This window comes from Mauremys mutica, chromosome 5 (assembly GCF_020497125.1).
Source record: "Mauremys mutica isolate MM-2020 ecotype Southern chromosome 5, ASM2049712v1, whole genome shotgun sequence".
Taxonomy (NCBI): domain Eukaryota; kingdom Metazoa; phylum Chordata; order Testudines; family Geoemydidae; genus Mauremys; species Mauremys mutica.
The window spans coordinates 74,522,782-74,545,709 of record NC_059076.1 but is presented as its reverse complement, the minus strand read 5'-3'; the positions used below and the strand labels follow the sequence as shown (position 1 = coordinate 74,545,709).

General features: G+C 39.3%; 1 long non-coding RNA gene across 2 annotated transcripts in view; it reads left to right on the top strand.

Moving 5' to 3' along the window:
- The window catches only part of LOC123370610, a 68,314-nt gene extending 48,562 nt beyond the window's left edge, over positions 1 to 19,752 (top strand). Inside the window, exons 3-5 of one of the 2 annotated variants that reach the window (XR_006579478.1) lie at positions 3,867 to 3,961; positions 18,034 to 18,165; positions 19,544 to 19,752. This is a non-coding gene — a long non-coding RNA (uncharacterized LOC123370610). The remainder of the gene's footprint in view (positions 1 to 3,866; positions 3,962 to 18,033; positions 18,166 to 19,543) is intronic. The other variant, XR_006579479.1, reaches the window with a different exon arrangement.
- The last annotated feature ends 3,176 nt before the right edge of the window (positions 19,753 to 22,928 follow it).

The following is a 22,928-nucleotide window of genomic DNA, read 5'->3' as shown; positions in this document are numbered from 1 at the left end:
ATTCCCAGTTATGTTATGTAGGAAAACAGTTCTGGCTTGTGCTATCTTTCACTAGAAAAATCAGTATGCAATACACTAGTCATGTTGACAATCACAATTCAGGCAGTGTTGGAGTTGCAAGTATAATTGTTCCTATATGTGGTGTAATTATTTGTTAGATTAGCTAAGTATAAACAAATTCAAGAAATATAATTGAAACTACACCTTTCAGCTGGAAACAAAAGATTTGAAGCAAACCTCAGACTCTTTCAATATTCTCATAAAATAATAGCATTTTGTATTTACCGTTAACCTGGGAGTCTTTTATTCTGTTTGTACATCACTTATCACAACGTGGGAGTCCAATTCTGATTAGGGCTTCCAAGTGCTATTCAACTATAGTTAACACTAATAATCACATTAATTTTCACTTTACTAATCCATGAACACATTAATTCTCAACCAAACAGCTAGTGTTTTACCCCACTTCTGAGCAAAATATTAATGGTAGAGTGATGTAATGAGGCCTGGTGATATTAAAACACTAGTATGTTTACAAAATGTCTGATTGTACTTATACTGTAATACAAAATATTTAATAAATAATTACAACTAAACTATGCCCTACAAAATCACAGACACAGGGCCGTTTATGATGTATGGGGTCAAACATCAGATAATTGTAGTCTTTGTTCACTACTAATTCTGCAAATTTGATGTGAGATTGGAGATAACAATCTGCCCTGCGTAAGGAGCAGAAAACTACTGCATTGCTCCTGGAGTAGCTAAGAAGGCTCCACCCATTTCCCTTCCACTTCTTCTGCCCACCAAGAGGGATAAAAAGGAGCTCTTCAGAGCTTGCTTCCACTGCCTTTCTGCTAGGTGTGATGTGGTTTACACAGGTAGCCAGTGTCCCTTTTTCACCTCTGCATGACTGTACAAGCTGGGCAACAATTTGGCCCCTGATATGCCACCAAAGGTTTCTACAGTTATTAGTATGATTAGCAAGGTTCTTCTCGCATGGACTATTTCACCCCAATGCTTCTAAAGGAAAAGTGTTCCTGCCTACAGCTGGGGGTGGAGAGGCTGCAGGAGATGATTTTTATGTTCTTCTTGTTTTTCTTGTTGTTTAAACTATAAAATATGAATGCTATTTTTTCTGGGCTACTAATCAATAAGAATCCTTCCCATCTGGAAATTTCATATCAGCACTATTACTCTATAAATTTCTATCTGCTCTCCCATCAGGCTTTTTCATAAACCCTTTCAGAGGTCTGCTGTTCATCATCAGATTCTCAGTAGGAAGGTTTTTCCATTTAGGGTTTTTTTTTGGTTTTTTTTTTGGTTTTTTTGTACTGAAAGCATAGGAGTTTGTGTCAACTGAATGAAAACTTTTTTTTTTACCTTGACTGACCGTCCTTTTCTCATATCAGCAGTTCTTTCTTCTTGTTCCTATCTAGTAACCAAAACCCAAGAAATACCAAAATTGACTCAAATGACCCTTAGAGGTAATACAACCTAATTATTTCAAAAACAGCAAACAAGTTAGCCTTAGGTAGTTGGAGTGAAGGTTATAAAATTGCTGCTAAAGTCACTGAGCCAGATCTTTTGCTACGAGCAATAAGGGTCTAGGCCAAAGAGGGTGCATGAAGATTGTGCGAAGCTGCCCTTTGAAATCTGCCCTGCTGAGACTCTACATCATTGGAGGATCCTTTTCCCACTGAGCTGATTCTCCTGGGGTCATCAGATATGCTGGCTCTAAGCCGGATTCTGCTTCTCTTTGGAGAAGAGGTGCAAGGCAGCACCACCAAACTATAATATCTCACTGACTGAATCTGCAGCTTGTCCTTTGAGAGATTTTGGGTGAACAGCAAAGCTTTTGTTATAAAATAGGGGTCAGCAACCTCTGGCACATGGCTTGCCAGGGTAAGCACCCTGGCAGGCTGGGCCAGTTTGGCCTGAGATGGCTGAACAAGAAGTAGGACTGAGTAGAATTGTAGGCTCTAAAGTTTTACATTGTTTTCTTTCTGAATGCACTTATTTTTTGTACATAATTCTACATATGAAGTTCAACTTTCATGAAAAAGATTGCACTACAGTACTTGAAAAATACTATTTCTTTTGTTTTTTACAGTGTAAATATTTGCAATCAAAATATAAAGTGAGCTCTGTTCACTTTGTATTCTGCGTTGTAATTGAAATCAATATATTTGAAAATGTAAAAAACATCCAAAAATATTTAAATAAATGGTTTTTGGTTATTGTTTAACAGCACTATTAATCACGTGATTAATCATGATAAATTTTTTTTAATCACACGATCACAATTAATTTTTCAAATTGTTGACAACCCTAATAATTTGGTTTTTTTTTTTAACAGTTATAAAGCCATCCAGCACCTGCACACAATACTCAACAACACAAATTAGACCAAAGTGGGTCAGACATCCTGTGATCTACCCACATGCCCCCCATGGTCTGTTTCCTCCTGTCACTTCCAACTGATGAGTCCCCAGCTTATAGAAGAAATTCTTATTATTAGACCCCATCTGCATCACCTTGCACTTTATACTATTGAATTTCATCCCATTTCTGTCCATCCCGTCTTCAAAGTCATCCAGAATTTCCTATATAATATTACAATCTGCCTCTGTATTGATGATGCCTCCCAACTTTTTATCATCAGTTGTTTCATTAGCACATTCCTACATTCTGTGCCAAGGTCATTATTGACTAAGATCGGTCCCAAGACTGATCTTTGCGGAACTCCACTAGTAACCTCCCTCCAGTCAATCATTTACCTTTCAGCACAACCTGTTGCCTTCTCCCCTTTAGCTAGTTCCTTATCAATCTTACAATTCCTGTACTGATTCCCCATCTTCCCTAATTTAACTGAATTTACCATGTGGTACAATGTCAAATTCCCCCTGCATTGGCCAGGAACCAAAGGCTGCTACGGTACTCAACAGCTCCCTGCAGTGGGGGAACCTGCAGCTCTTGACTGCTGCAAGCTGAAGTCATGGAAGTTACAGGAAGTCACGGATTCCATGACTACATCATAGCCTTACATAGAATGAAATAAACAAATATATGCATATAAGAACCATAACTACCATAAGTAATGATGAATATATCCTAAGCTTCAATGAAGGCACAGGCCAGTTTAATAACATTTAAAAAGTTATATCATTAATATTACTTTTGTATTAATACTGAGGTCTCTCCCCTACAAGTATGATCACTGGGTGTTAGGCTCCTAAATACCTTTGAGGAGCTAGGCCTTCTTGGTTTGTTTGTTTATTTTGCCAACCTGAACTCTCACACAAAAGCAACAAAACTCACCCTATTGTGTATTGCATTTATAATACAAGTTATTGAAGTTCTACATAGTGTACAAAAATGAGCAACTAACTTAAAAAACCCACTTAACTCAAAGTCTTTCAAAAGAGATTTAAAAGTGAGATGTTTGATACTCCTATTTTTATTTAAAATCAAAGCTAAAAGCTGTTCAAAGCCCAATATTTATTTCAACCTGTCAAGCTTAGAGGTTCTTCAGGGAATGTTAGTGAATATTGCTAACAGCTGGATCCAATTTATAAAGAGCTAGGCAGAAACAATCAAGAGGAAAGGAAATTAAAAAGAAATTAAAGATGAGTTGTGACAAAATTTATAAAATTATGCTCTGAAAGTATTCTGCCCACTGCTGGATTGCAAGGTTTTGGAGTTGAGGTGCTCTTCTTTAATTAAAAAATGATCCTGAATTTTAACATTTAATTATTTGTAAGGATTCCTTGCTAACTGGAGTATGTAAAATTGCTCCCAACTCCAACTGTGCATTGTATTTAAAATATTTCATATGTTTACTGAAAGTGGCATATGTTTTTCAGAATTCTCTTTGGAGCAACAATGTGCCCCAGGATATGTGCTGCAATACTTCAAGCCAGGCATGGCATCCACTGGTGCTTCTGGGCTCAAGAGAAAGGTATACCCCAGAATTAACGTCATAAATACAAGATGTGCTTCAAAGGAGGTGCTCTGTGTACTGGTGTATTCAGGACTCTTATGATCCCAGGTTCTTCTCTAAAATCTGTCACTTAAGCCCGAATGAAGAGATCATAGAGTTTAATCTAAAGGAGATAGTTTGTACCTATTTAATCCATCATCCTTGTAGGGGCTGGAGGTCCACTTTCCCCCTAGGTTTTATGGTTTGATAAGGATCTTCAGTGTTACTTCTCTTTGAAGTCCTTTTGACCAAATTGTATTTACCAGTTGCAGTTTTTCAATTAAAACGCCTATCAAATATTTTTACACCAATCACAACAACCACACACTTACATCCATTTTTTAAATCCTACTATAAAAGAAATTGACACAGAAAGTTAAAGCAAGATAGAGTTTAAAATTCAGTGTTTATGAATTGGTATCAACATTCCTAGGAATGAGAAACATGGTTTTATGGTTGTGGAGTAGTTATAGACTGAAGTGTACTGTACTTCAAAACTGAATTTTCGGACACATTTGTCATTAGAAACATTGAAAATGACAAGATGAAGAGTAAAGAAGCAGTTGTGCAAACACTGGTTCTGATCTTGCAAAAAGTTTCACTCACTTCTCAATCTGTATTCACATAGCTAATCTCTTTGAAGGCAATGGAACTGGACACAAGATTTTTGCAGGACTGGGCTCATTGTCTTATTCCATTGAATTGTATAACCCATTAAATTTAATGCATCAGCAGCAACTGAATATTAGCCATTGTTTTTAGTTGGCTTCATTGGGCCTTATCTGAATAAGACTCTGTTTTCATGGCTCAAAAGAGAATCAAACTGATGGAGAAGATATTGAAAAGCCCTCTTAGGTTCTTATTTTGTGTATGTGTGTGGCTTTTTTTAGGGACAGATTTTATCACAGAAATTCTTTTCAGATGACTGACTGGCATCTACCTCTGGCTTCACCAGAGGCAAAAACTGACTACTAATGCTCAGTAAACCTTTCTTCATGATCATTAATTTTATAAAGCCTTTTGAGTTCTATTACAATTCAAAACTTTTACTGTGGAAGTTTGTGCCCACTGAAGTGAGGTTCATTGTTAATTTTAGATTATTTATATCCTACCAATGGAGTACTATATTCATATGACTGGTTAGCTTTAGTCATATGATAATATATTTTTCTCCAGGAGATTACCCTGTTTTGCATTTTGAGGAAGTTTAATAAAAATTAGGCTGAACCATTCATACAAGGAGTATTGAATGTCATAGTATCATTGATTATACATTAAGGGTGGCATGTTAAATTCTTGGCCGAGGCTAGAGTCACTCCAATTTTCCAATAAAGATAGGCATATACATAATGCAATCATTTATCACAAAGATGCTGAACAGCATTTTTAATAAGAGATCTTTTTCTATGGTCATTCTACAGTGTATACAGTATTTAAATAGAGAATAAATTAAAATGTGTACCTTAAATTGACTAAATGAAAAATGAATAAGCCCCAGTGTCCTAGTTAGCATTTAATACAATGTTGTAATTCCATATAAATCAACTATTCAGACACGCAAAGACAGTTTACCATTTATAAAGCCAAGGAGTAATGATAGAAATGTCTTCTACAGTTATGACTATACCTGGGGAGACAGCAACAGCTATAATAGAGGTGACGTGACCATTTCCATTTTAACCCTTTAAGTCACTAATAACTTTTTTAAACTTTCATCTACTGGGCTGAAAATTTCCAGTCACAGTGCCTGCTCATGGATTTATTTATTTTTTTGGTCAGAGCCAAAATGGTGTAACAATTTGGAGACCTACACTTTTTTTTATAGCAGCATTAACAGTGAAGTGACTGGGGTTAGAAAGTTAAGATTTGGCAATGAAATAGCCCTCATCACTTCGTAAAAACATCTGTAAGGGTTCTGGTTTTGTTTCTGAGAGGTTATTAGGGATTGAAAGCACAATTTCGGCACCTACAATACCTTAGGTATGACTTTTTAATCACTCTTGCCAATATTCTAGATAGAAGTTGGTTCCATTGCACACAATATTAATTTAGGTGGACAGTAAATATATGTGTAATGCTGGCAGACCACGTGCAAGCTCTTGCTGAAGCCCTAGGGCAATTAATAAGAACGGACATACTGGGTCAGACCAAAGTCCATCTAGCCCAGTATCCTGTCTTCCGACAGTGGCCAATGCCCCCGAGGGGATTGAATAGAACAGATAATCGTCAAGTGATCCCCTTCCCTGTTGCCCATTCCCAGCATCTGGCAAACAGAGGCTAGTATTCAAGATGTGGGCATATCATGGATTTATATAGAGGCAATATGATATTTTCTCTCTTATTATCTATCCCTTTCTTAACAATTCCCAACATTGTTTGCTTTTCTGACTGCTGCTGCACACTGAGTGGATGTTTTCAGAGAACTATCCACAATGATGCCAAGATCTCTTTCTTGAATGGTAATGCACTTCAGTATTAGTGTAGATCAAAGCAATTGCTATATGTATAAGAATATATTTGGTGGTTAAACTTCACGAAAACTGTAAATAATGCATATGTGTAGCAGGGTCCCTGCTGGGCCCACCTGGCTCCTGCCCCCACTGGGCTAAGAAAGTCACTCAGAGTCCTTTGCTGCAGTGCTCACCTGGTGCTTTATTTTACAAGTAGTGTTCCCACCACCTTTTCACCACAATACACACAATCCCTTTCTGCTTGTCTACCAGCAGAAGAGAGAGGAAAAGCTACTCCTCCCTGCTTTCCCTTGGTGCAGCTTCCCCCTCTTCCCAGCTCTTTCTCTGGCTTCCTTCCCCAGGGCTTTTATCCAGCCCCAGCCTGATGAGGCAGCAGCTGTTCCAGCCTCCCCAGTCAGGGCCAGGTGATCTACCCAGCTCCAATTCACCTCCCTCAATTGGAGCTGGAGTGACAGAGGGTTGGCTAAGCAGCTTTCTGCTTAGCACTCTGTCACAAGATGTAACATCCCATTAGTTATCTATATCCAGTTATAATGTAATAGCAAACATTTATCTTGTATGTACCCCGCATGCCCCCCCATCAATCTTCTCTTCTCTGACTAAACAAACCCCATTTTTAAATCTTCCCTTGTAGGTCATGTTTTCTAGATCTTTAATTATTTTTGTTACTCTTCTCTGGACTTTCTCCAAGTTCTCCACATCTTTTCTGAAATGTGGCGCCCAGAACTAGACACAATATTCCAGCTGAGGTCTAATCAGTGCAGAGTAGAGCAGAAGAATTACTTCTCATGTCTTCCTTACAACACTCCTGGCAAATACATCCCAGAATAATATTCTCTTTTTTTCAAGTGTTACACTATGTTCACTCATATTTAGCTTGTGATCCTCTATGACCTTCCTGATCCCTTTCTACAGTATTCCTTCCTAGGCAGTCATTTTCCATTTTGTATATGTACAACTGATTGTTCCTTCCTAGGTGGAGTACTTAGGGGAATTTCATCCTCCTTACTTCAGACAATTTCTCTAGTTTGTCCAGATCATTTTGAATTTTACTCCTATCCACCAAAGCAACTCTTCCCAGCTTGGTATCATCCACAGACTTTATAAGTGTACTCTCTATGCCATTATCTAAATCATTGATGAAGATAGTGAACAGAACCGGATCTAGAACTGATCCCTGTGGGATCCCACTCGATGTGCATTTCCATCTTGACCATGAACTACTCTCTGGGAATGGTTGTCCAACCAGTTATGCATCCACCATATAGTAGCTCCATGTAGGTTGTATTTCCCTAGTTTGTTTATCAGAAGGTCATGCAAGAGTACCAAAAGCCTCACTAAAGTCAAGATATACCACATCTACTGATTTCTCCCCATCCACACAGCTTGTTACCCTGTCAAAGAAAGCTATCAGATTAGTTTGACACAGTTTGTTTTTGACAAATCCATGTGCACTGTTTCTTATCACCTGATTGTCTAGATGTTTACAAATGCACTCCTCTTTCTGTCCACCAATCAAAGAAAGATCCCACATGAGTGGTGACCTTGTTAGCTTGTTTTCTGTGAGAAGCAGCTATAAATATGGATTCAGGGACAGATCCTGTACTTCTGGACTGTTTGAATTCTAACAGATCAAAATAACTGAATGAGAACACGGTGTCTCACCCGTGTATATATATTTTACCTGCTTTAATCTCTCAATAACTTTAATTCCCCTTTTCTTAGTTAATAACCCTTTAGTTAACCATAGAATTGGCTACCAGCATTGTCTTTTGTATGAAAACTAGGATGAAACTTGATCTGCGTGAATGATTGGTCTCTTGGGGTTGGGAGTAACTGGCAATATTTGTGATTTTTTTTGTGTGTGTGTGTTAGTGACAATTATTCCAGCTTACCTAGATGGCAAAATAGATTGGAGTGTGTAAGTGGATTGTCTGTGAACATAAGAATATAAGAACATAAAAAGAACTAGATACATTCAAGGAGAATAGGTCCATCAATGGCTATTAGTCAGGATGGGCAGGGATGGTGTCCCTAGCCTCTGTTTGCCAGAAGCTGGGAATGGGCAACAGGTGATGTATCACTTGAGATTACCTGTTCTTTTCATTCCCTCTGGGGCACCTAGCATTGGCCACTGTTGGGAGCTGGGCTAGATGGGCCTTTGGTATGACCCAATATGGCCATTCAAGTCATTCTCCTGGCAGCTTTCTCACCTTCTCCAGCTCTACTTCCCTTGTGGAGCCACAGCTGAGAGGTTGCTTCCTGGAGTCACTAGCCCCTTACTCCCAAGACCCCCCACCAGTGTTAACTCCACTCCAGTGTGCCTTGGCTCCCCAGGACTCAGTCTGTCTCAGTCCTCCTTGTCCCCAGCTGCCTACTAGCAGCCTTTATAGGCCCAGGTGTAGCCCAGCCTTCTTTAATTAGCTGGATTGGGATCACCTTCTCTAGTCCAAGGGCACTGGGCTCAGTCTTGCCCCAGAGACCAGCTACCCTGTGACATCCACTTCAAAAAGTTAATTATTAGTAAGCAAAAAGCTTATATGGAATGGGAAAAGGGACTGATCAAAGAAAGCTGTATCTTGGAGGTCAGAAATTGTAGGAAATAAGTGAGAATTGCTAAAAGTCAAACTGAATTATCCCTTGTCAAGGAAAATAAAATAAGTGGATTTTTGTAAGTTATATAAATATGCTTTTTTTAATAAATATATAAAAGAATAAAGTTGGGCCACTCTGCAATATGGATGGGGACGGGATAAAAAATAATCTAGGTATGGCCCAAAACTAATTGGCTACTTTGCCTCTGTTTTCAATAAGGCTGATGAAGGCAATACAGCTGATGAAAATGAGTATAGAATTAGCTATTACCACATCTGAATTTAAAGAGTTTAATCAAGAGAGTGGCCCATTACAGACAGTTGACAAGGTGGTGTGAGTAACAGTAGAGAGTAATTAGTAGTGAGGAAATTAGGTTTAGGTTTTGTAATGACCCAACCACTCCCACCCTTTATTCAGGCCTAATCTGATGGTATCCAGTTTGCAAATTAATTCCAGTTCTGCAGCTTCAAATTGGAGTCTGTTTTTGAAGTTTTTTAGTTGAAGAATTGTCACTCAGTAACAAACCTCAAAATGGCCAGAGAGATTGAAGGGTTCTCCTACCGGTTTTTGAAAGTTATGATTCCTGATGTCAGATTTGTGTCCATTTATTCTTTTGCATAGAGACTGTTGGGTTTGGCCAATGTACATGGCAGAGGGGCATTGCTGGCACATGATGGCATATATCACATTGGTAGATGTGCAGGTGAATGAGCCACACCATCTAATTTCTCCTTAGTGTTACTCACTCCTTCTTGTCAACTGTCTGTAATGGACCACTCTCATTACCTCTTCAAAAATTTTCCTCCCTTGGTATCCTGCTGTTAATTGATTTATCTCATTAGACTGATCTCACACTTGGTAAGGCAACCATGTATTTATACCTGTTCCTGTATTTTCCATTCCATGCATCTGATGAAGTGGGTTCTAGCCCACAAAAGCTTATGCCCAAATACATTTGTTAGTCTCTAAGGTGCCACAAGTTGTTTATGCTGATACCGACTAACACGGCTACCACTCTGAAACCTAACACTGTACCTATATTTAAAGAAGCGGGGCGGGCGGATGGAAATGATCCAGGCAATTACAGACCTGTTTGTCTGACTTCAGTAGTATGTAAGGCTTTAGGACAAATTTTGAAGGAAAGAATAATTAAAGTGTTCATTCTAGAGAGCAGTGATTGTCTGTTTTCACCCACATAGTAGTTGTAGGGGTATATAGTGCACTGGATGAGGTACACCACATATTGTAATAGGCATGCTTAAGTCCCATGGATTTTGAAAGATGTGTTGCGGAGGAGGTGTCACTGCTCATCATAGCAGTGGAGATATGTCTTCAGGTTTTGCATCTGTTGTTCCAGAAGGGTCTGATGCAGCTTTGAGTTGATGTGTCCTGGTCTGTGAGGAGCTTACTTCTGATTGTGAACTTGTGGGGATTGTTTGAAGGTCAGAAGAGGGCATTTGGGAAATATTTATTTCAGGATGTGGTCCCCATTAAATGTGGGTTGTAATTGTTTAATGATAGCCCATGTGCATTCCAGTGTGGGGTGGTTTTGTCCTATGACTGCAGAGATGTTAACTGGCCACTTCACCTTGAATGGTCTCTTACAATGTGTTTTAATTATTAATGCTAAACAATCTGTTCCACCTTTTTATTTAGGTGTGATACCAAGTACCTTTCGCAGGCCTAAAAAGAGCTCTATGTAAGTTTGAAAGTTGTCTCTCTCACCCACAGAAGTTGGTCCAATTAAAGATATTGCCTCACTGTGACTCTGGTGCCAGGAGGGGCTACACTGAGAATGCTTATCCAGGGCAATCTGCAAGGAATAGGGCAGATGATTCCCCAAAACTGGTGGTTTATTTCTTTCATTAGATTCACTGAGCCAGTAAACAAAACAGATTCTGTGTTACCACACTGGCTACTAAGAAGCCATATTTCCGTTCCCTTTAAATAATCCAGCCTTTGGCTCCCACCAAGACAGCCATATCTAATATAGCCAGAGGTTACTAAAAACCTTATTCACCATATATAAAGCTTTACCAATCCCAAGAGACTGGACTCATTGCCCACCAGGTCAATGAATATTTCACACCTCACCCAAATTCACACTTACAGCCAAATCCTTATTAACTAAATCTAAAATTTATTAATAAAAAGAAAAAAGAAAGTGTTGTAATGGTTAAAAGCTCAATATACATACAGATATGAGTAAAGTTCTTAGGTCAGTTTCATAGCAGAGATGTGAGGTTGCTGATTTGTAAATGTCTTTCTAGAATCAGTTCAGTAGGTCATAGTCCAATAGGCAGTCCATGTGCAGAGTTTGTTCAAATTCTTCCATGAGAATTCCAGGGTTAATCCAGAGTAGACCTGGAGACCTCAGTTTTGTGGGTTTAGACTTTCCCGGTCAAAGTTTAAGTGGATCTAAGATAAAAAGGATCAAGTCTGAAGCTTCTCTTATAATTAAGCCAGCCTTTCCCCGCAAGGCCTTTCTTGGATTAAGAATAGGTAATGCATATTGTTGCTCTGAAGCTATTCTGTTTCCTATGTATATACCAGTAAATAGTTGTATTCATTAGCATAAGGCAATTAATCATTCAAATTGTTCACAGGTAGTTTACTATGTTGAGTTACAAATTTCAAAGAGAAATGAGGCCAATAATAATATTACACCACAAGTTTAATCTAAATGATAATACCCTGTTTTGATTTCTGAATCAATAGAATACAGTAATGAATCATTAAAGATAGCTTTCAGATGCCAAAATTCTGTCCCTAACTATACCACATTGTTAAACTTCTAAAAAAATACTGGTGAACACAGCAAATACAAATACTCTTGATTTTCTAACAATAAAGGCCAACGGTTTCTAGTCAATTTAACATGGCTTTGATAAACAGGGCCATTCCTTGTAGAAAGTCATTTCAATACCTCCTGTTAAGTTGTTATGGGTCACACACACGTTGACCAAGACTGTCAGTGTCTCACTCACCCATAAAAACAACAAGGAGTCCAGTGGCATCTTAAAGACTAACAGATTTATTTGGGCATAATCTTACGTGGATAAAAAACCTCACTTCTTCAGATGCATGGAGTGAAAATTACAGATGAAGGCATTATATAATGACACATGAAGAGAAGGGTGTTACCTCACAAGTGGAGAACTAGTGTTGACATGGCCAATTCGGTCAGGGTGGATGTAGTCCACTCCCAATAATAGATGAGGAGGTGTCAATTCCAGGAGAGGCAAAGCTGCTTTTGTAATGAGCCAGCCTCTCCCAGTCCCTATTCCAGCCCAAATTAATGGTGTTAAATTTGCAAATGAATTTTAGTTCTGCTGTCTCTCTTTGAAGTCTGATTCTGAAGTTTTTTTGTTCAACAATAGATACTTTAAAATCTGTTATAGAATGTCCAGTGAGATTGAAGTGACACTCAGCCAGAGTGTCTCACAAATAATTTAGATATTTTGACTTTTTTCAGCACAAAAAAATAAAAAAGTTTAGATATTGGGATTTCCTTAGAGAGGGAAATTCTGATATTTAAGGAACTCTAAAGAAACACATTTCCACATCCTACACTTCATGGGAATTATTCAGATCATTTCCTTTCCATCAACTAAAAAATGCACCTTAAACTGTTCAAATGCTTTTCTACTACTATTCCCTATCCAAGCTAAAACCCCTATTATTAAAACTAAAAAGACTTCTACCAGCCATTTCATTCTGATTGTAATTTCCCTCCCCACCATTTCATCCTACTCTATGTGCTATTATTGAAGAACGAGGCCCTCTGGTGCAATATAGTGGACACACACAAAAAAGCACTAATGCATTTGTTCTAGCAGGCAAAGGTTTCCAATAATTTATCCATCAAGATTAGGAAGCATCTTTAATTACATTACTGTATAGTTGCTGTATGCATATTTTACACATCTGGGATGATTCCAATGTACCGTGTATTTCAGTGGTGGCCTAGTAAAATGAAATATTTTAAAAAGGATAAGTCATTTGTAAAAGAAAGTTAGTGAATTTTAATATTTTCCCTTCTTACAAAAATACTAATTTGCCATAAGTGAAAAAATCCATGCTAGGAAAATTGAAGAACCTACTATTCAATTTCACTCTTGCATTGTGAGTAATGGAGTTGTACAGGCTACTCAACTATATTTTAATTTAACAGTTTCAAAGTTGGAGGGAAAGAAGTCTATTCATTAGATCAGTACAGTTCCCTTTAATACCTCTCTTGGTAGGAAGGATCATTTGGGCTTTGTTCCAGTTCAGGGCTGTTTGCTCCCCTTTTCACTAGTGATGAGAATCTAAGGCCCAATTGCATATTCATTTAACATACTATAGAATAACTCATGCTTGAAAGAGTGAAGCGCAAGGAGAAAACCTCTGCTATATTAACAAAGCTATTAGTCATTTCTTTCTGGTTTTTGGCATTTGAAATGCTTATGTTTCGCAAATCATCATAACCAAACTCATAAAATTAATGTAGCAGGTTAAGAAAACAATCCAAACTAGATTTTAAAGTCCAAATGTGTCATCAGTTTCTTCAGCCTGGTTCATCTCACCAAATGTTGCTTTCACTCTCCTAGTTTAGAACTGTGGGGCTGGAAGGGAGCTCAAGAGGTCATGTAGTCCAGCTCCCTGCACGGAGACAGGACAAAGTATACCTAGACCATCCCTGACAGGTGTTCGTCTCATCTGTTCTTAAAACACACCTGTGATGGGTATTCCACAATCTCTTGAGAATCTATTGCAATACTTAACTATCCTTATAGTTAGAAAGTTTTTCCTAAAATCTAACCTAAATCTCACTTGTCTTAGATTAAGCTGATTACTTCTTGTCCTACCTACGGTGAACATGGAGAACAATTGATCACTATTCTCTTTATTACAGCCTTTAACATGTTTGAAGACTTAAGACTGAAGGAGAATCTCTTTCTATTATTAATACTGCAAATAATTATAATTTACATAGCTCCATATATTTACAATGAACTTTGCAAACAAGATGACTAGGGAGGCATATAAAAATATTGCTCGAGCATGCAGGGGTGTAACGGCATATTGGGCTGCATTAGTAAGAGCATTGCCAGCAGATCGAGGGAAGTGATTATTCTCCTCTATTCAGCACTGGTGAGGCCACATCTAGAGTATTGCATCCAGTTTTGTGCCGCCCCCCGAAAATGTGTGGACAAATTGGAGAGAGTCCAGCAGAGGGCAACAAAAATGATCAGGGGGCTAGGGCACATGACTTATGAGGAGAGGCTGAGGGAATTGGGCTTGTTTAGTCTGCACAAGAGAAGAATGAGGGGAGATTTGATAGCAGCCTTCAACTACCTGAAGTGGGGTTCCAAAGAAGATGGAGCTAGGCTGTTCTCAGTGGTAGCAGATGACAGAACAAGGAACAATGGGGGAGGTCTAGGTTGGATATTAGGAAAAACTATTTCACTAGGAGGATGGTGAAGCACTGGAATGGGTTACCTAGGGAGGTGGAGGAATTTCCATTCCTAGAGTTTTTAAGGCCTGGTTTGACAAAGCCCTGGCTGGGATGATTTAGTTAGGGTTTGTCCTGCTTTGAGCAGGGGCTTGGACTAGATGACCTCCTGAGGTCTTTTCCAACCTTGATATTCTATTATTCTAAGGTAGACTGTAAAATCCTTGGGGGTTGGAATTATGTCTAAGGGTTAAATCCTGTAGGATGCCAATGAGGTTTGTCAGGCAGAAGTGCTAAGCTTAACATTTTGTAACTCATAGTCCAATAAAGGGAAATGAATTGAAGAGATGGTACTGTAGGCTGGTGGGGTGACTAAAACACTGTGCCTAACATGCATTATGAAAGTGTGTTTTTTTCCCAGACCTCTCTGGCTCCTGGTTACCTCTGCTGTCAATTTCTTCTAAGATCAATTTTTAAGCACATTCACAAATTTCTCTATAATTGGTTGACAGAAATAATAACTGAAAATCCTAACCACAGCCACTACGTGTACTGGACCAACTTGTCTGCTGGCATAACTACTGATATCGGTGGAATTATGCCAGCAAAGAATTTGGATCACTGCTTGCATTTACACACCTATCTCCTGGCCACATCCTGTCTCCAAGCCCCATCATGCGCCCTACACACCAGTGCTCAGTTCAGGGCAGGAACAAAGATTTACTCATATTGCTAATCACTGTGTGCATTTCTCTACAGCATGCAGATTCTTGGCTTCACAGATCAGGAGCATTAGAATTTTGGCTTGCCATGCTTCTTTCAGCAGTGCTCAGCAGCCTTTAATATCAAGCCTTATTTAGGCAAGAATCACACAGAACACAGACACACAGGGAAAGTGAAAGTTGTGGAGGAGAAGAGGAGGTGCTGGTAGGAAGTGTTCATGGAGAAGCTTTCCTTTTAGGAAGGATTTGAGGAAGCGACATGGGAGGCTGTTTCAGACACTGAGAACTGCATGATTGACAGTGTGAAACAATGTGAAAAAACGAGTCACAGTTCATAATAAATACAACTGTATTACCCCTCTATGGTCCAGCAAGGATGACCACTCTTAGCTTCTGGCTCCCCAGCCATTGGCTTTCTTGGCTGGATATATGGATCTCTCACTCATCTGATAGGGCGATTTGCAGGCTGCACACTCCCCTGGCTATATGGAAATCTCCAGCAAATGACAGGCTGCTTAAATGGGCTTCTTTTGCCTTCTCTTCAGATACTAATAGATTAATTTTGTCAACAGTTAAGTTACCACACGCAGTTCTTTCTACGCAAGTATGTTGATTTTTTGAGGTATAAAGCATTACAGAGACTTTGCCGTGTCCCAGAGCTCAGGCTCCAGACAGAGCCTGAACGTCTACACAATGATTTCCCCCCCCCCCCAAGACGTGGAGGCTGAGCCCTGCAAACCCTAGTCAGATGATGTGGGACAGCTGCATTTTTTTCATCCCTGTTTAGACAGCCTGAGTCACTCATTTATCCATGGGCCTTTAAGAGACAAGGAATAGGTAATCAGCCAGACAACGGGTTTTCTGCTCAAGGCACAGCTTTGAATGGATGGATTCGGAAGGGGGGCATTTGCACTCCCCCAACCTCAAGTGTTTCCTAGGAAATCCATTTCACATATATTATCCCCAAAAGTTCTTAATCCTACCAAGAGATTGCATTAATCCTGACTCCCTCCTAAATAAACTGTGCACAATCCCCCAAAAGTACATGAACACTTGCATTTCTAATACAATGCACTCCTGAATGCTTAATTTCATAAGGTTTGTCTAGGATATTGCAGGATATGGTCATATCTGTCAAGAAGCGAGAGGCTGTTAGTCATTGGGGACAACATTACTGACAGTGTGAAAACCCCACTAACAGAGCAGTAAGGAAAAAAGACTGGGGGGGGAATATAAGTGGAAGAGTAGTAGGACATCAGATAAAATATGTGGTTGAGGAGCTTGAATTCAATGCAGTAAGAGACAGGAAGCAAATGAAGAAAGTTGTACAGGAAGAAACATGGATGCAGTTGAAGATAAATTAAGCAGCAGCATTCTGGATAAAGGGAAAGGGTAACAGGTCAGAATAAGGAAATTTCAGTGTTACGAAGAGGAATGATCAAAGTGTGAACAAGGAGTTAAGTAAAAGATGGTAGGGGGAGTGGATTTTGGTGATAAGAAAAGAGGCATGGCTTACTGAGACTGGGTGAGGAGAGAAGGAAAGAAAGTAAAAAAAAATATATTATATACACACACACACACACAAGTATTCATCCTGGGAGGTACAGGGGTTCCCAATAGTGATTAAAAAATGCAATAGCCACACATTTACTCCTATACTAAGAAACACAGATAATCATCCTTCAAGCACAAAAACAAATCTGCAGCTTTATTTTTTTATGTTATTTTCAAATTAAGAAAAAAAAATACCGTTAGTCTTTGTTTTATTGTATTTTCAACAGCATGCACTGAAAGGAAGTGCTTGCTAAGATTATCTTCACAGTAGACTGGGCTGAAAAATTAGTAGCTCAGCTTTTTTCCCCTAATGTCAACTGAGGACTGATGTTTGCAATGAGATTTTTACAGAATGACCTCCATCCCACTGGAATGGAGATGTTACTGAATAATGCTACATTTATTTTGCCATACTTAGGGGATGTGTACCTATGAGGTTTAGAATCTAATATAAATAATTCTTGATGAGTTTTGTGGATCCTCCAGTATCTCTTTTGATGATTCATTGTTTGTATTAGAATGCATAGTCTCATCTCTAAACTAACACAGAATTCGAAAGATAAATGTCAACCCTTCCTAAAGGTCAAACATCCAAGCGCAAAGAGATTGTTGTTAGAGATAGATATTGAAAAAACATTATTGCTTTATATATCACAAGCACAGCGTGTACTAAGAAATCTTTGCCAAACTTTGGGAATAGCCTCATCTTGTGATGCAGCACTGTGGAGATGTTGTTTGACTAATGTAATCAGACAACCTGGAATTTCTGGTATACAATATCTTGTAGTATAAATTTACTTGTTAGTCTATTCAGGACACACATTGCTCTCATAGACACGAGCACAATTCCTATTGTCCTTTTCCAGATAAATTTTAGTGTAAAATAATGTTGGTTTTACACTAAGTATTAAAAAGGGATATAAAAATAAGTAGCCGAGTTTCTTCACATCCAATTCATAGCATTCAAGTTGGATTAATGTGTCTAGCTATTGATAGGCAGTAAAAGTGTTCTCTCAGTAGTATAAAAATGTGATCACTGGGTTTTCCCAAAAAAATTAGATTCAAGTTTTCACCATTTGCATTATCACTCAGGGTAAAATTCATTCGTGTACATAGGGCCAGTAGAAGATCTATATACCACTTTGAAAGTTTAAGGTGGGATTTAAGTGGAATATTAGTTTGGGCTAGTACTCTGCAGAGTGATAGATTTCACTCACAGGTACCATGTTGTCCTCCATCTAAACTAACATGTTGCAATAACTTTCTTCATAGGATCAAATGCATGTGAAAATGGTCCCCAAATCTGTCAGAATTATTCGATATGAGCATGCTACAGACTCTAGGTGAACTGAGCAATTGCTAAGGAAATGATTTGTTGCAGTCACATTTTCCTATATGGAAATGGTAAGGATGTGATTTACCTGCTGTTCGGTCTATTCACAAATAGTCAAATGCTGGCAGGAGAACTTCTCTGAGGATACCAAAAAAAATTGTGCCTGCATGAGACAGATAAAATTCTTCATGCATTGATTTACTCGTTGTTCCACAGAACGGCTCCAGTTTAAACACCACCACCAGCACCACCAGGAAAACAAATTTATTTCTTACTTTAAGTGAACTTGGATGATGATTGGGCTCAAAAGATGTCTCCTTTGCAGCCCAGTCTGGACTTTCTATCCTCATCTATTCAATATTGCTTTCATATTTTCCATCTGTGGTTGTGGAACCTATGGCAATAACAAGGAGTCCTGAGGGCCTTAGTTTTACCTCAGGAGCTTGAGTTAGGTGTGGCAGTGACTTGCTTTAGAGAAAGGAGTTTCCTAGACTTCCAAATCCATGTGAGTAGTAGCATAGCATAGTTAAACTATTATTATTTAGTTATACTTAAGATAGAAGGCAAGGAAGTTATGGGCTTTTGGAATTAATTCTAGCCTTTCCTGTGACATTCTCAGGTGTCAAGTGTTTTCCTTACCGAAGTGAGGCAGCCTGCCTTCCCAGTCTCTTCAATTATTTATTGTGTGCGTGCACGCACATGCGCTCAGAGTGATTTGGGCCAAATACTGAAGTTCTTATTAAGGCAAAACTAAAGTCAGTGGGAAATATGCCCTGAATAAGGACATCAGGATCAAAAATATCCTGACCATCAGTGTGCTATTTCACTCCATATTCATTTATGATATGAACATGACATAACACAGGGGTCCCCAACCTTTTCAGGACCAGGGACCGGTCATGCCTGCGGAGGGAGCGCTCGTCCCGCGACTCAGCTGGACCGCCCGCTGGCGTGCCTGCGGGAGGTCCACCGGCTCCGGTTGAGCTGCCGCAGGCATGACTGCGGACTGTTCAACCGGAGCTCAACCGGCAGCTCAACCGGACTCAGCATGACTGCGGCAGCTCAACCGGAGCCGGTGGACCTCCCTCAGGCGTGCCTGCGGGCGGTCCAGCTGAGCCGCGCGACCAGCGCCCCGTCCGCAGTCATGCCTGCGGGAGGTCCACCGGAGCCCCGGGAGCAGCGGACCTCCCGCAGGCATGACTGCGGAGGGAGCGCTCGTTCCGCGGCTCGGGTAGTGCCTGCGGGAGGTCCACTGGGTCGGTTCGCGGCCCGGTTTGTAAGAGGCCGCGGCCCGGTATCGGGCCGCGGACCGGGGGTTGGGGACCCCTGACATAACAGATATATACTTTATGCAAGATGGGTCTTGTGAGGTATCATTGGAAAGGTTATAATTTACTGAATGTGTTTATCTAATTTGTATGCCTGTATCATTTCTGTATCTCACTTTAGGAATATTGACTATTTCAACTATGCTACTTTGGGTGACGCCCACTGCTAACACTCCGGGTACAACAATGGAAAGCCAGACAGGCCCATTAGCGAGGACAATGGACTGGGAAAAGGCTTGGCCTTCCTGTGGACGCTCCATACTGCCACTGACTCATGGACTCTGATACTACAGAGTCAGGTGGTCTTGTCACCTGATACTAAATATTACCTGAGACATTTTGTAACCAGTTTCTTTAGTATATTGAGTTTAGCTTGCATGTTTTGCTTTATTTGGTCATTATTCTGCTTTGTTGTGTCTGTTATCTCTTATATTCACTTAAAAGTCACCTTATGTACTTAATAATAAAACTCAGTTTATGTAATTTCTAACTGTGGGGAGGGGTAGAAATTGTGCATCTCTCTGCCCATTGAGGGAGCAGGCAAATTTCTTAGAAACCTTTGGGTTTGTACCCCTAAAAAGAGAGAGGGCATAAGAGTGTTGGGGAAAGCCCCTAAGGCTGAATCTTTCCTGAGAGGACCTCTGACTCTTTGTGTAGCTGGGTGTGGCCCTGCCTGTGTGCTTGGCTGGAAGAGGCTTGTGAGGCCAGGTATAGGAGACCCAGGCTGCCATAATAGACAAGCTCAGTGATGTCTCAGCACATCAAGTGATACCCCAAAGGGCTCAAACCCAACACAGAGTGTTCTATTAATAAAATCCAAAATCTAAAACTACAGGCATTTGATGCCATTTACTTTGATTTTTAATACTGATAAACACCTGCCTGAGCCTCCATCACTGTATTCCCTTCTATTATTAGAGGAGAAACTAATAATGATTTCTATAATTCGTTACCTAACACTTTCCATCGTAAAGGATTCTTGGAAATATTTTTAGAAGCTGTAACATCTCCTTTGTATATACTATGGCACAGTATCTAACAACATGATCATATGGTATTTTTCCAAGGAATTGTGCCTCATTCAATGCACAGCTTGGATGCAAAAGGGGACAGAATTAATATTGCTGGGCAACCAAAGAGCTGGCACTTCTTAACTTTTAGACACGTGACATTGCAAACTAACTCATTTTCATTTAAAACTTAGTATTTTGGAATAAAATATGCAAATATATCAGCATTTTATGCTATAGTTGTCACAGTGAATCAGCATATATATTTCAGTCTTCAGCTCTAGTCACTGGTCTCTGAGTTTTAGTAACCTTTTTTGTATTTCAAGTTTACATAAAGGAACATACACTAGATGGGATGTGTGAAGTTCTGGGGTGCAATCTAGACCAGACAGGGCCTGTCTCACTGCCTACCTTGCAACCTTGGGTGCTTCACAATGCTTTGCTGTTGTAGCTCCCAATCTGGCCTCTCACAGCATGCAAGACACACACACACACACACACACACGCACAGTGTCTGTGTATAATTATAGACCTGGTCCAGCACTCCATACGACAAATCCATCAACTTCATGAAAAAACTTGTACAGATACAGACAGACATCATCTTCCTTTCCAAATGCAAGCAGATGGACATCATACCAAAAGGACTAAAGGTAAAAAATCCATTACGATCTACAGATCACACAGACTCTGCTGAGAGATCGTGCCCCACACACTCAAAGAAACTGCAAAACCACCTGATCAACATCCTATACAGCAAACGGGAAGATTAAGACTGAATCTTCTTGAGGGTTACCACTAGGTAAAGTTAATTCCAGCTGTGAGGCCCATGGTGAAAGAGTTTCCATGATATTATTTGCTAAAATGCAGATTAATCTGTTCCTGCCCTGCTTCATTGCCTCAAAATGGCCACTTGTCAGATGATTACCAATCAACTTTGATGAAACCTAGGTAGAGCCATGAGCTTGTCGTTTGTCTTTGAGAAACCAGTTTACCTCCTCCCCAGACTTGTCTGGTAAACACATTGTAATCATAATTTCAGCTTTTGTTCATAAACTCTTAATATGCATTTTGTACATAAATTACACAAGAATATTGATGTGTTCATTTTTAAATGATACCTCAAGGCATATTTTGCACAAAGATATTACAATAATGTGTAGGGAGTGAATACAGGGGTGCTTTCAGTCACAATGTTGCTTGAGTATGAAAATAACTAACTACTTACTTGAGGACTTTGTTCTATATTAGAGCCTTTGAAAATTGAGAGATGGTGTTGGGAATTCAATTTCACATTCTAGTCTGAAAAGCTCAGTACCAATAGGACCCAATCGGGAACCAGGAGAGATAGGTGCTTCCTCCCATGTCAAAGAAGCTTTTGTTGCTCCTCAACCTATAAAGAATAGAAATTTGAGAAGGAGAAAACATTTTAGGTAATCTAGTCCATTTACTTGACAATGCAAGTTATATGCAATAACGGTGTAATGTTAAAGTAAAAAAAGAAAATTAGGAAAAATATCTGGATATTCTGCCCAATGTCCTTATGGACTTAATCCCTACAGTTTAGTAGGGATTAAATCAAGAGAGTCCTTTAATATAGAAGGATATTATTCTCGAGTTGTATGAACAATTCTATATAATTTTATAGAACACATTAATCTCTATTAGATTCTGGAGAAGTATCCCAAAATGTATAGAAAAATTACCTTTCTTCTATTACATTCTAATGGAGTTAGATCTTATATTGTGAAATAGCCTCCCAAAAGTAGTGATGGAAGCTGAAAAGTATGGTTTAATTTAAACCTGGACTTGATAAGGAACTATACTGTGTACTATAGTCCTAGGCACACCCTCTCTTTGCATCCTAAACAGTCCCTCTGAATCCAGTGTTAACATCCTGCAATGCAAGCATACAGTTATTAGATCTCCCTTTAGTCATTGTCTGGGCAAGCTATATACATATATACTATAGATATACCTTTTCACTGTTAATGTAAAATAACTATAGGTTAGGATAAGGGAACCTCAGTGAGCAAGCTCTGAAACTCCTGACAGCATATCTTATCGTGAAGATGACAAAGCAAAGAGAGAGGAGAGGTTAAGTCTTTTCCAGGAAGGCTGGCATCAAGCCAGCAACTAAATGATGCCAGTTGTCGTCTTGAACTTTCTGCAATAAAAATGTCAAAAAACAGCAAAATTTTGATTCAAGGTCATATATCCACTTCAAAGGGAAAGAGAGAGAACCTGATTGAACCAATCTAAGTTTCACATAAATAAATGAGAGTTCATATTTACCAGATGAAGTCCACAAGAACCTCAGCTGGTGCTGAGGCTTTTGGATGGCATAATTGCCTTAACATTTCTAAACGAACTGATTTGAAGTATGGATTGATGACCATGGGAGACAGAGATAAAAAGAAAGAAAGAAAAAATGTCATGTAATTGAGAGTGGTGCAATGACATTTTGTGACTCTGGCCTAAGTAAAGCAAATGAAA